The 15,211-nt window shown below is 39.0% G+C and overlaps 1 protein-coding gene across 1 annotated transcript in view; it reads right to left on the bottom strand.

The window, feature by feature from the left end:
• The window catches only part of SEMA3D (semaphorin 3D), a 203,475-nt gene extending 188,588 nt beyond the window's left edge, over positions 1-14,887 (bottom strand). Inside the window, exon 1 of the mRNA XM_081079723.1 lies at positions 14,499-14,887. The gene's annotated coding sequence lies outside the window, so the exon portion shown is untranslated. The remainder of the gene's footprint in view (positions 1-14,498) is intronic.
• Between the last annotated feature and the right edge of the window lie 324 nt (positions 14,888-15,211).

Genomic DNA, 15,211 nt, shown 5'->3' with positions numbered 1-15,211 from the left:
TGGGTGGTGAACACACAATGGGATTTATAGTTGATGTAATACAGAATTGTACACCTGAAATTATGTAATTTCATTAACAATTGTCACCCCAATAAATAAATTTAAATAAAAGTAATTATTTGAAAAAGAAGCCCCCTTATTCCAGCAAAATCATCAGAAAAGTAATATAAATCATCTCTTTTACTGAAAATCCCAACAAGAGAGAAGCCAGCATATTTATAAATATTTATTCACTACAGTAATAAAAAACTGGTAAAAATAAGAGTGAATTTATGAAAACAAAAACTAAATTGGCTCATGGTTCTAGTCTTTAAAACTATTTTCTTCTATTGATTTGTTCCAAAAAGCTTCTGCAGAGCAAAAGAAACCATCAACAAAACAAAGAGGCAATCAACCAAATGGGAGGAAGATATTAGCAAACCACCCCTTCAATAAGGGGCTATATCCAAAATATATAAAGAACTCCTACAACTCAGCAACCAAAAAACAAACAATCCAATTTAAAAATGGGCAGAGGACCTGAACAGACACTTCTCCCAAGAAGACATGCAAATGGCCAACAGATATATGAAAAAATGCTCAACTTCACTAGCTATTAGGGAAATGCAAATCAAAACCACAATGGGATAGCACCTAACACTTGTTAGAATGGTTATCATCAACAGGACAAATAGTAAGCGTTAAAGAGATTGTGGAGAAAAAGGAACCTTCATACACTGCTGGAGGGAATGTAAATTGGTACAGCCACTATGGAAAACAGTATGGAGTTTCCTCAAAAAATGAAGAATAGAATTACCATATGACCCAGCAATCCCACTTCTGGGTATCTGCACAAAAAACCTGAAAACATTTATCCATAAAGATATACATACCCCTGTGTTCATTGCAGTATTATTCACGGTGACCAAGACATGGAAACAGCCAAAGTGTCCTTTGATAAATGACTGGATAAAGAAGATGTGGTACATATACACAATGGAATATTCCTAGGCCATAAGATAAAATACCGCCATTTGAAACAACATGGATGGATGTTGATATTATCATGTTGAGCGAAATAGTAAGATAGAAAAAGTCGAGAACCATATGACTTCACTCATATGTGGGATTTAAAACTGAAGACAACAAACGAGCAAGACAAACGAAGAAATAAAAATTCATACACACACAAAACAGTTTAGTGGTTACCAGAGGGTAAGGGGAGGGGTGGAAAAGGGTGTAAAATATATAGTGGTCGCAGGAGAACTGACTCTGGGTAGTGAGCAAACATGCAATCTATAGATGATGTATTATAGATAATTTACCCATTGTCACCCCAATAAATTGAATAAAAATTTTAAAAATTATTTTTAGGAATTTTTCAACATGAAACATGTTAAAGGCACACACACACACACACACACACAATCTCTTTTCCCTCTGCATATGAAAAGAAAAATGAAACATTTGACACCTATTTACATCAATTTGTTGGCAACCATGAAAATATTTAATATTCCTAGGATGAACACTGTAGAGTGATAGGGTTTACAATTATTTAGAAAATATTTTAAGTAAATCTTATTTAGCTTACCTCTAAAAAAAATCACATTTTTTTGAAATAGAAAGAGGGTTTTATAAAATGTTATTAACATATGTATAAAATATATAATTAATATTGATATATAAGTAATGTATAAATTACTACAAAGTATATTGATGAATATTCATAAGCAAATATGACAATTACGGGAAAAGACTAATCTGAAACATTACCAAGAAAGGCATTAGAAAAGCATTTTCCCATAAAATAACTTGAACACTCTTCAGTTTCACTTCCACTTGCTCAGAAGCTAACGTGACCTTTAAGTTCAATTTCTGGAAAATATCATTGATTAACGTACTTGCTGCTTCTATTAGTTAGTTATATTCCAAGAGACCTGCCAAGAAGATGGGGCAACGCGGGATAAAGATGCTCTTTGCATATCCAATTGCTCACACCTAATGCAGGAGTTACTCATTGATCTCCGGGCTCTTCCTACACTTCCTCCTTCAGAGACGAGAGTTTAGCTTCCCTTAGCTCACTTGATTCCCCAAGAACCATGTTGCAGTTTCTGCAAAGTCCCCCGAAGCCTAAAATTTAGGGAGTGAGGACCTATGGCTCTCTTAGTAGTTAAACTGCTCAGGTGGAAAAGTTCAGCATTGGTCTATTGTTTAGAAAAAGTCTAGTCCCCGGGCATGAGACTGTCCTGCAAGAGAATGTTGCTGGGCATATTTCCAGGTCCTCAAGTGGTAGATAGAGAATTAGGTCATCTCATTTCCCTACACTTTTGTAAAAAGGGAACTGAAATAGAATATTCTGAAACGGAAGAATAGTGAGAGCATTTAATGAGAGGTTCCAAGGGCAATGGCGTGATTAAGAGAGGTACAAGGGCAAGATAGAGATCAAACAGTGGAGGTGTAAGCTGTGGGTAAGGGAATCACAGTGACAGCAGGGCCCCGTTGGAAGGTTAAGGGAAAAAAAGACTATGCGTTGATTAAAAAAAAAAAAAAATTGACAGGGTGGGGGAGGTTGTGAACAAATCTGTATTTGGAGATGAGGACACTTCAACAAAGAATCATGCAAGGTAATGAATTCAATGTAGTTAGCTAAAGGAGAACGGTGGAATGCCCAGAAATAAGGCTGGAAATTTAAATGGGTCATCTAAGGATTGTATTACTTGCTGTTTAGCCCCTATAGTTGCTTCTTCTGTATGATAACGAGTACTGAAGAGTTCCTTTGCTCTGGATTCTCTATCACATCCCTCTATCACGGTCTGCTGCAGTGTTCCCCCAAATTATGTCTGTTTAAAAATACTTCTGTGCAAAAAAAAAAGAAGGTGGTAATAGTCCTAAAATGGCATTCTCTTATCCAGTAATATAACTGAGCGAGGTCACCAAAGGACTGTTCTTTGAATGAGATGAACAGAACTCAGGAAAGAAAGAAAAAGAAGGCCATAGGACAGTGTGAAAATGGTATGTGCAGGGACAGTCGCAGAGAGCAGTTTCCAGGTTCTCGGCCTCACGGGGAAAGGTGCTGGCTTGAGTAGTAGATGGCCATCAGGTGTAACTAGTTGGCCATCAGCTGTTACCAGTTAGCCATTAGCCACTAATATAACTGCAGTGACTACACTAGGGGGTTGGTTGGTTGGCAGAGAAGCTGACAATGGGTTGCAGCTAGCAAGTGCGGTTAGCAAGCGGATTGTGGATTATCTTGATCCTACTTGCTGTGCCTCGCCTGGCCGCCAGCGAGACAGGGGTGCAGGAAGACCCCTCGTTGGGGTACTGGCAGATGTTTGCTTTTGTGTCTCGACCAGCCACCAGCGAGAATATAATGAACGGTATGACTCCCCTATCTATGGCTCCGTTGTTGTTCCTTTTTGGCCTCACCATATCCTGTGTTCTGGTGAGGGGAGCGGTACCTTAGACCCTGCATGACAGAATGAGAATCTGATCTATGTGCAAAAGGCATAATCTGTGTAAGGATACAGAAAAGATACACAGGAACTGTAATATGCTGTACAGCATTTGCGTTTACTGTGTTAACCCATTAATTCCTCACAATAACCCTACGAAGTTAGTACTTTAATGAACCCCCCCCTCCCCAGTTAACAGATGGGAAACAGATGTAGAAAGGTCAAGCAATTTGTCTGAATCACACAGCCAAGAGTTGACAGGGCTAGGATCAGAACCCAGCCTGCTGCTTTCACAGGGCATAGTCTTAAGCATTGCACCACATGCTCTCCCACATTTTAAGGATCCCAGTTTAAAATGATACGAATCAAAGACTCTAAGGCTTTCAGCTACAGACTGACCTCCTTATAAGTTTATTGAGCAATGAGGACTAATCTGCAGATGTTGTCATGGTGTCGTAAATAACAGGGACCCGAAAGAGAAGTCAGGGTTGGAAATAATACGCTGGGCATAATCTCCACATAGATAAAAGTAGAATTTAGGGAAAAAGGTGACATAATGAAAGAAAATGCTGTGGGAGAAAAGACCAAGGCTATGAATAGAACCCTGTGTTCATTAGATTTAATAACACAAAGAGATTCACTTGACCCATGATGATGATGGATTCTTTTATACTTGTCTACTTTAGGAGAGCAACCATGTGTTTTCATCCGTATTTCCTCAGTGACTTTGACAGTGCCCAGCACATAGCAGGCACTCAATGAATGCTTCTTGAATTAAATAAAAGGTGAAAAGGGAATTAGAGATAGAAAGGCATCAAGAGTAACATAAATATGTGTGAAATAATCTTTGAGGCAGAAATATACGTGTGAAATAAACTTTGTGATCAATTGCATATTCAAATCAGTCACAAGAGGAAAATGCAGAGGTATTGGGACTCCAAACGGATTCATTTCAATTAAAGCACTAGAGAGTATTTATTATGTACAATACTTGGGCATATGCTATGAGAATATGGATAAAAATGTTGCGGTAGCAACCATTTGCTTGGTCCTTATCCTTGAGAAACTTAGTCTCGTAATACTAGGAGAAAGTGTAACAGTTATTGGGGACTGGAAAAGATCTTAAGGATAGGTAAGGAGAATTTGAATGAACAGCACTTTTCCAAGCAAGATTTAATGAACATATGTGAAGGTGGCTAGAGGAGTACGCATCCTTTGGGGGGCAGGAGAGGTGAGGGGATGGCAATAAAAGACAAAAAAAAATTCCAAGTGAAAGGATAAGCATAGCCAAAGCCCCATGAGGAAAGAATACAGAGATTACTGGGCCATGTGGTTGACACTGGTTTGTCCTTTTTGTTGATTTGGGGAATTTGTAAGACTTTTTGTTTGTGATCGTCCTAATACATTATCTACTCAAAGAAAAACATTTTTCAACACTGTTTGTATACCATAAGGGAAAAAAAGGGAACCTCTAAATTTTCATTTCTGATTTCAGAAATAACCAAGGGTTACATATATAGAAAAACTATGATTGTTGGCTGTCATGCAGATGATGGTTGTGTGAGCGATAAATATTAGGAGAAAGCAGATTAAATGAAATTGTTATTTTTTTAATAAATCGCAAGTGAAAGTTAACAAGATATGACTTCTCACTGTACTCGAATAACTTTTCAAATATGAATCAAAAGTATCATTTCCTGAAATATGAAAAGGCCTATGGATAGTGACATAACAAAAGAAGGATTCTAAACAATGAACATCCAGAGACAGGGGGTAGGACAGAGTGAGGAATCCGTAATATCTTAGCTCAAGCTTTCTGAAGGGTTTATTGAGTGCACATGTGTAAGCACAGCATTCCTTCTCTACGCAAGTGACTCCTGCCAAAAACTTGCCCTTTTTTAAAACCTGAACAATGAACACTCTCTGCCAAACCTCATCAGAGTTTAGTCTGAGACAACAATCCCCATGGCTCTGTGAAATGTGAATCAAGCCAAAGAAAGGGAAATGTTATTCTCTCGTCTGTATATCCAGTAAAAATGCTTTTGAACAACTACTTCACAGGTGATAAGTCTTAACTTCAAAAGTTGATGGGATAATCTTGATTTGTATTAACTTCCCATTTAAAAATTACAAATAACTCAACTTACATTATTTCATCATGCAAATTCTTTTTGCAGACAGAATCATCTGGCTACTTAACCTTCTACAAACCTGCTCAGGAGCAACTTATAACACACTGACTACATTATGGTATGGAAATATACTACAGAAGCTAATGTGACCAAAAGAGTGAATTTTGAATCAGACTATATGTCAAAGATAAAATTAATAAGTATACAATTGCACTATTTAAAGAAATTGTCCTCATATGGAAAGGCAAACCTCAAAACTGATAAAATTTGGGATGATTATTTTCATTAATAAAGACATTTTCACTAGACATCAATTACTTGAAAATATATTGACAGGAAGTAAAAAAATGCAAAAATGTGGAATTGCCCGTATTCCTATTATGCAAACAAGGTACATATTTTAAAAGTTTTTGGCCAGAATATTATATTTTTTCATTCCTCTTTTTGATTGAGTTAAATTACTGTAGGCAGGGTCTCTCTCTCTCTTTTTAAAAAAGTTATTAAATTATTTTATGTAACAAAAATGAAAACCCTGAATCCAAGATTCCAATGAGAGTCCAGATCGTATTAGTCATTTTGATGAATCTTTTAAAGACATTTTCATTGTTTCAGGAAATTCAGTAGGGCATCACCAAAAAAGAGGACTTTTAATCACAAATTCTGGGATTAGGTTCCATGACTTTTCCCAAACAACTTCTTGAAATTGTGTTTTTAATGCTATGACTCACATAAACTAAAAACAGAGAGAGGGGAAAGAAAGGCATGCCTACACTTCTCAACGACTACCACAGTGGAAAACAAATTCAGAAGAAACTGTAGTGAACTGTATAGCATAGAATCAAGTAATTGTTAAATAATTATGAATATGAGGCAATAAAAATAAGACATCAGCATATAGGTAGAAAGGGAACTGGCAGCCCATCTTCCCTGCCCACCTTACATTGCCTGGAAAACATGTTAAATCTCAGCTTCTAGGAATTTGGGGCTCCTAGGCATGCTTATAATTTCCAAAATAGTAATGAGATGTGTATTATACATATAATATTTGATAGGGGATAATCTTTGTGTTAAAGATTATTTAATGTAATAGACATCCTTAAGATTCAAAGAGGGAAAAAAAGAACAGTCATCGAGTCATTTGGGCAAGACTTTTGGAAGCATAACCATCATCCAGACCTGAAGACATCTGGCACTGATGATAGATCTTGTCAATATCAATAAACTAGTAAAGAAAGAAGTAGAAAAAAATGTTAGCCTTCTCTTTTAATATTTAAGATGGATTTATAGGACATGACTAGTACACAGCTTTCATTGCATGAGAACCTATAATAATGGTGATCTGGAACTTTTTAGTAATACAAATAATACATTTTATTTAGAAAATAAGTAATTATGAGAAAAAACAGTTAATTCAAAATATTTGTTTATTATGATATGATCTATTACATTTAGCATCAACAGTAAAAAAAAAAGATAGGCAAAATAGCAGAATTAGGGGAATAAAGCATTTAATCGAATGACATTAACTTTGCTGACCAGACAAATGTTCACCGTTTATATAGCTTCTTACCACGGTTAATCTATATGCTTTGAAATATATAATTTTAAAAATAGACTTTAATTTTAGAACAGTTTTAGATTTATAAAACATTGAGAAGATAGCACAGAGTTCCCTTATAACCCACACCCAGTTTCTCCTATTAGTTTTACATTTTTACATTAGTATGGACATTTGTTACAATTCATGACCCAATATTGATACATTATTATTAACTATAGTCCATAATTTATTCTAATTTCCTTAATTGATGCAATGTTATTTTTCTTTTCATGGATCCCATCCAGGATAACACATTACATTTAGTCGTATTTCTTTGGCTTCCTCTTACCTTGGACAATTACTCAGACTTTCCTTTATTTGATGATCTTGAAAGGTTTGAGTCATCGTCATGTATATTGTAGACTGCCCCTCTATCGGAATTTGTTCGATACTTTTCTCTTAGTTATTGGGGTTATGGGTTTTGGGGAGAGAGATTGCAGAGGTAAAGTGTCATTTGCATCCCATCATTATCAAGGGCACATACTATCAATGTGTTTTATATTTGTTGATGTTGAGTTTGACGACCTGGCTGAGATGGTGGTTCTCAGGCTTATCCGTTGTATTCTTTCCCCACTTTCCATGATGTACTTTTTGGAGAAAGTAACCATTCTTATCTCCCACATCAAAAGAAGAGAGTTACGCTCCTCTTCCTTAAGGGCAGAGTATCTACATATTATTTTAAATTCTACTGTATGGGAGATTTGTTTAATCTCCCCATTTATTGACATATTCAATCATTTATTTATATTAGCATAGTCTTATGAATATTTATTTTATGCTTTGGGTCATAATCAATGCTACTATTTTTTTGTGGTTCAAATTGTTCCAGCTATGGCCAAGGAGCTCTTTCAGTGGTTCCTCATCTCTTTGATATACCACTATCATTGTGTGTATGTGGTGATGGTGGTGGTGTTTGTGGTGGTAGTGTGTGTGTGTGTGTGTGTATGTGTGTGTGTGTGTATGTGTGTGTGTGTTTTGAGCAGGTCTTTATTTTTTTGGCACTACGAAATGATCCAGGCTCACTTTGTATAGTTCCTACCTCAGTCCTAGAATCAAGCCCTTTCTCCAAAGATCCCTGATTCCTTTTCATCAGAGAGTGGTATTGGGAACCAAGATCATGTTTAAGCTAAGAATTAACATATATCTTTGTGTGTAGTAGCTTTATGGATAAATTTTACTAACACTTTCTACAGTATGCTTGTCTGCATTTTCTAGTTTTTTTAGTAATGATCATGAACTAGATCTGTAATGAAAATTATTACTATAAAAATAAAAGATCTAACACACACACACACTTCAGCAAAATTCAAAGTGTTTCTCCAAATAAGAATAGTATTCATTTTTCACCTGAGTAAACACTTCTTTCTTTCACAGAACAATCATTTCAGATGTGAAGAGCAAATATTTATCTGAAAGTAACAACAATAATAAACACCAAAACCCAAGAATGCCTGAATTTCATATGTATGGACTGGTCTTTACAATAAAGATAAAACAAACAAACAAACAAAAACACACAACTGATTTTATGCATCCCATCAAAGAAAACTGGATTATTTAGACACCATTAGGCATGGACCCAGCTGTCAATACAGCATGTTGAATAAAAGCCTTCTAATGGGCCTACTTAAGCCACTTAAGAGGGTTACTTCTTTTTTGGACATTGTTTTTAAGCAGTCTATACACACTAATAATAAATATATGCATTATATTATTTCTCTCTTTACTAAGGCAACTCCAGACAATATTTCTATTGAGTAATCCTATTAGTCTAATTTATGTTATAATATGATTGAAACTACGTATGTTTGACTCATTGATTAGGGACCAGTAATATAGGCACCAAAATCCTTAACATATGATACTATAATCCTTAAGATCCATTTAAGATATGCAAAAGATTGGCTAAAGATGAGACTTAGTAAAATTCATAATTAATAATGGAAAAATAAATTGAACATTTATCTGATGGTAGTTTAATAATGTTACCTTCATATACTATTTTATTTCCATAAAAGCAATAGGACTACATTTCTCTTAAGATGCTCAATAATGAAGATTTTTTGCTTATTTTATTGATTTTGGTTTTGATAGTAAGGGTCCCACTTAATGAGCTTAATTCTAATTAGAAAATATAGCAAATGTTTCCATTTTGTCTGTAATTTGCTAGTAAAAATCACTAAGAGAACACGTTATTAACCACCAGTTTTAAAAATATAAAATGCTGAAAGTTTTTAAAACTGGAACACTATGGAACACACAAACATAAAGTAAGTCCTAATTTTTGAAGAAGACATATCTTTAAAGGGATGATAGATTCATATTCAGAAAGATGAGAACTTTTCTATAAAGCTTTGGTCACTTAATTATAGGTTTATTTTATACATTTCTATGGAAGCGTAATATTTGTAGGTTATTAAGCTTTGCAAAAGCTCATGCAAACTAAATTTACCAGTGAAAGATCAGCAAGCTGGTTAAAGATATCCTAGCTCATGATTATCGGAAATTATTAAATATTATTAACATGGAGATAAATGATCAAATATTAATGAAGATAAAATCATCAAAACCATTTCAAATTTAAGAGTGAAACAGTATATTTCATTATATATTCCAGGTTTTTGATGCACTGTTTATCTGTTTTTATTATTTATGTTATAAATATATAATAATTTAAGTATATCTCAATGCTATTTAAATTTCAAAATAATCTCAAAGGAGCTGTAGCTGCTTATCAGTGTATTTCTTGTTTATAAATAATTTTGCTTAAGCTATATCCTTCTTCCTAATTATTATTTGGGTAGGTATTATCTAGTCAAGCTGAACAATGTGGACATATATGATAGAGATTCTCATTTGTTAATTGGGTCTTCAAGAAATTAAAAAACAAAATAATAACTTTTTGTAGCATGCAACTTTTTACTAAGTATTCTTATATACTCTATTTCACATGATCATTACAGCGCTCCTGTATGTGATACGTTATGATAAAATACTCAGCATCTCACCACTTTTTTCTATGAAAGGGTAAAACTCAGATATAGAAGAGAACTTTCCGTCTTAAAATCTCAGAGAAAGTAAAGTATAAAACCAAAGATCTTTAATCTGACCTTTTATAGGTAATAAATAAATTCAAAATCATTCTATTAACTGCTTAGATTAATTATTTAATTAGACTTCAACATGTGTTAAGTTTCTAGGATATGTTTAGCATATACTCATCTGAAGATATAAAAGTTTAGAGAAGACAAATCCCTTCCTTCAAGGTTCTTATGATCTAGTCAGGAATCATAAACAACAAAAATAAAGAAGAAAACAAATGACTGAAAATTAGAATATCAGCTAGAAAGACAATGAAAATATAAAAATAAAAAGGGATTTGGACCAACGTTGCTGGGAGTAAGGCAATATTTTCTTAAACCAAGTGTGGAGGCAACAATGAATGTGATTTAACAAATTTTGCCCGTGCTCAGTCATTATTATTATTGTTGTTACTACTTATTTCACAAATGTGAATATTTCTTTTTCCTTTCACGGAATATGTTATTGAGTGTTGAAATACTTATTACTTTATTTGAGTAATCTATATAGCTCCAGGTATTTATGGAAAGAATAATAACTTTTCAAAATAGTGCTATCGTTTCTCTTATTTGTTAAATAAACCATTTATTAATTGACAAGAATGCTTCCCAATGAACATACGTAATCAAAGCACTATATCTCCCAAACAGAACAGTAAAATTCAGAGTCACATTATTTTTTCCCCAAAAATAATGAACTATAACATGCAATCTGAAGACATATTAATATTCATGAAAACAGAACCAATTGGAATGTGTTCCCCCTTGAGACTGAGAAGTTGATATTCCAATTACTTCATAAAAACGGGGATGCCCATTAACCAAGTAACTTTGTACAAGCAGTAAACAAACTCCAGGCTACAGAAACACCTTTCAATTCCAGAAGATATCTTCAAAGACACTTTGAGGTCTGTGATAAATCTGTTGATAGTTACTAAATGCCCATGCAATGGAATGAAAATATAGTATGAAGGATAATAAATGGGCACTATTAAACTTCCTATCTTAATGTAACTGCAATCCCAAACAATATATTTCCTGCTTTTAGAAAAGAAAAAACGTAAGAGTAATTCAGCTCAGTGACTCAGATGTATAGTTGATCTGTTAGCCTGTCATTGGAAACTGCACATGCTTCCTCTGCCTTTGTAATTGTTTATATTCTAGACCTTCCGTGCCACTAAAAATAATTCCCACTCCAACCCTACCAGTCCTCCCCCACCAAACATACAAACACACACACACACACACACACACACACACACACACAGATTAAAAATTTAGTTCATCTTTGTGCATTTTTCACAGGCAAAAATATAAAGCAAATTCTTTAAGAAGTACCTATAAAGGCAATTCTGCAAGAAGGCAAAAGAAAGACCACACAATTATTTCTGTACCTTTCACCCTTAGTTTGTGTTAATTCTGGTGGCCTGATAACTCCAAAACATTTTACATTGCCAGACATTTTCCCTTGACCTCCCTCTCAGAAAGTCAGCAGGAAGGTAACAGAAGTCAAATCATTACTCCTCCTAAATGAACTGGCAACAGACTCTAACAAAGGTAAATGGTGCTGAAATACGAAGTAAGTTTTTGGGTATTTGGGTCATGGAGGCAAATAAGTAGACTAAGGAAAACTTCATTAATCTCAGGAAATTTTCTCAACACAGCATGGGGTTACTATTTGACAAAACACGTTTATTTTGTTTTCATTTTTCCTTTACAAACATTATTTAAGCCACTAATAATTCTTATAAGATACAATAAGTCATTTAAAAATATAGATTATTAATATGTGCATATGATTCTTGGCCTGCAGACTTGATGTGGTCCATACCTATCCTCAACTATGGATCCATTTAAATTCTTGGGTGTTCTCCCCCTGTAAATTATAATATGCAGATATTACAAAGGTCCTTCCTTTATGTGCGGTCATAGAAAGCTGCCTGAAGTCCCTGAAAGGTGACCCACATCTAGGTAATACACTTCCAGTCTCTTCTCTGCTCTTCACTAGCTTATATTTGGACATATCAATTAACACCTTTACATCTCATCATTCTCATCTCTAAAATGAGAATAACTGCTTTGTCTATTCTCCTAACCATCAATACCATTTTTAAGAATTATGATTCTTTTTTAAGATTTCAAAAGACAAATGGAACACCACCCATTTCTAACTCTGTATCGCTGCTTCTTTCATCAAAAAGGGGGGGAAAGAGAATAATGACACTTTCTGTAGTATTAGTGGTAATATTAATGGTGATAATGTACAAAGCGCCTGGGATGCAATATGTGTTTGATAAATGTCCCTTTCCTTCTCCACCAATTTTCCATTTCACAAATGGGCAAATTCCACTTGAAATGTTGCCAGTCCAGATCAGTACTGTTTTATTGTAGCTCAGCTCCCTCTTGACCCTATTCTTATCTCTTTCCACATCATCTTCCTGTATTTCCTGGCCTTTCTCTTCCAAGGGCCAAGGTCTTTTCCCATCTCCATGACCTGGGCCATCACTTTGTAGTCTGTCAGCGATGGCTCCTCTGGCCAACTTTAGCTGCTGGGACAAGCCAAAGCGATTCCAAGGCTGGACAGAGTTCAAGCAACTTCCGCCTGGGGCTGCGCACTCCAAGCCCGACCCTCACCGCTCATCCTCCTTGCTGTCTGGCCTCGGAGCAGCGGGGAAAGCAAAGGCATCACTGGAGTGATGACAGTGGCTCTCTCCCTTCCCCACCCTTCACATTTTTTCTTTCCACGTGCAGAACCCGGAAGGCTGTGACCGCTCTTGCCCTGGCGGTTGCCACGGTTACACAACAGCAGCACGCGACCCAGGAGGGTCCCATCTCCTCTGCCACGCCTCAGCCTTTTCCTCCCCGTTAGGGATCCCCCCCACCCAACGCCCTCAAACACACAAACTCACTGTCAACAGGAGAATCCTTTCCTGCTAAACATGAGACTTCAAATCCCTCCCCTCACCCCCACCCCAGAGCTCTTCTTTTGCTTGTGCAAACAGCACTGAGAAGCAAAGGAGGAATGGGGTGGGGAGAGGGGGTGGTGGTGGAAAAAGAAGAGTCCTTGTAGGGACACTTGCTTTTGATTAAGGTTGCACTTAATAGCTAAAAGCTCGCCCATTTAACTCTGATCTCCATAACACGGCATTCGGGACCTCAGCGGCCCCAGCTGTTGGGCGTGCGGCTCCCGTCCAGTCCCCTGGAAACCATCCTGCAGGCGAGAGCGCGGTGTCTCCTCCTCCTGTCAAGTCCCCTCCGCGCGCTGGGACTGAAGCTGAGTAATTCAGCTGAAGTGGCTGGACGCCTGTCACGAACCAGGGGAATCCGCCAGAGCTGTAAACGGCCCGGGCGCGGCCAGGGCAGCCCATTATCGGGTCAACTCGGGGAGCATCGGTAGGGCGCCAGGAGCAAAGTCCCGGGGTTAGGGGCGTACATTCACTGGGTGAAATTTCCAGTGGGAGTTAAAAGCCGGCCTTTCCCGGGCGAGTCCAGCTGAGGGCTACCCAGGGCTGTCCCGCTCTAGCAAGAGTGTTTTTGCCGCAACCACATTTCCCAGACAGCCAGCTTTGTGGCTGGGGTCTGACTCCACCTTTCCCTCTGGGTTCAGAAGGATGCTCGCTTCCATCCCACCGAGCATCGTGACTCCCTCTCAAGGAAAAAGGCGTCCCCCATCCCTCCCCAAAAGCACCACAACAAAAACAATCGCCACCGTCTCCCCGTCCTCTCCTCCAGCCCACTGGGAGAAGGAGAAAATGCCCTGCTCTGGTCCTCCCCAGACCGTCCCCACGAACGCGTCTCCAAATGAACCTGCAGCCGGCCGAAGCCACCAGGCAAGTTCCAACGCGCTCCCCGCCTCCTTGGCCCGCGAAGGAGCAAGGAAGCAAGGGAGAAGTTTCTGGGCGCGTGTGGGGAGGAAAAGTTTGCGCGGTGCTGGCTGCCCAAGGAACTCCAGCTGAGGAGGCGCCCGCCACGGCGCGAGGGGGGCCTCCGCCCCGCCGCCACGCTGTCCCAGGCGCGGCGCGCAAAGGCCGTCCGCTGCTCCGCTCCCGATTCGCCGACGGCGCTGCCGCGCGCCCAGCCCTGGTCCGCTCTCAGTGCGTTTTCCGTCCCAGGAAGGTTCCTCGTGTCCTGGCCGCTCAGCATCCTCACTTCGGACCCACAGCCACCCCCAAACACAGCCCCCCCTGCTTAATACCGCGGCCCCTAGCGCGCCCTCCCACTGGAGTAGCAGGTGACCCGAAACCAGCCTTACCTGCCGCGACCTTTTCTCGCCCTCTCTCTTTGCCTGATGTCCCCTCAGAGGGAGAGGAAGGGGATGCAGGATGTGGGCGTGCGAGGCGGTGACTCCCGGCCCAGGCGCGAGCTCCTCTGAGCCGCTGCTCTGGCGGAGCCGCGGAGCCGCGGGCGGCCCTGGTGGAGCGCGGAGGCTGCGGCCGCAGAGGCCAGGCCGAGAGGCAGGGGGCGCTGCTGGCCCCAGAGCGCCTGCCGGACCCACGGAGGGCCAGGCACCAGTTGGAGCTTTGGGAAGGCGAGGGTGGTGAGGAAAGGCACGCTCCGAGCAGAAGGACGGCTTTTAAGTTTGTGGTGTGACCGCAGCAGCTGTCCTGGGAGAGACTCAGTCTTTCTAAAACGGGGATGCTCAAAACGCCGGGGATTACCTCTCCCCTTCCGATCTCCTCCCCTAGCCCTCCGCCCCCCCGCCCTCTGCGCACGCCAATCCTCCCCAGCGGCAGACGTCCATCCCTGCCGGCGTGCGGGCTGTCAGCAGCGTGGATTAAATGTAGCTCCCGCCGCGCTAAGGGATGTTTTTCCGGACAGGGCACTCTGTAAAACAACCTCTGACGTCTGAGCCCGCACGTCTGAGACGTGACTTAGGATCTGTTTTATTCTATACCATGAAGTCTCTAAGGACCTCCGGCGGATGAAATAGGACAAAGTTTGTCATAAAAATTCTAAGTCTCAAAA

Source organism: Rhinolophus hipposideros (genome assembly GCF_964194185.1).
Source record: "Rhinolophus hipposideros genome assembly, chromosome: 18".
In the NCBI taxonomy this organism is placed as follows: Eukaryota; Metazoa; Chordata; class Mammalia; order Chiroptera; family Rhinolophidae; genus Rhinolophus; species Rhinolophus hipposideros.
Note: the sequence above shows the minus strand (reverse complement) of the source record. Positions and strands in the feature narration are given on the sequence as shown.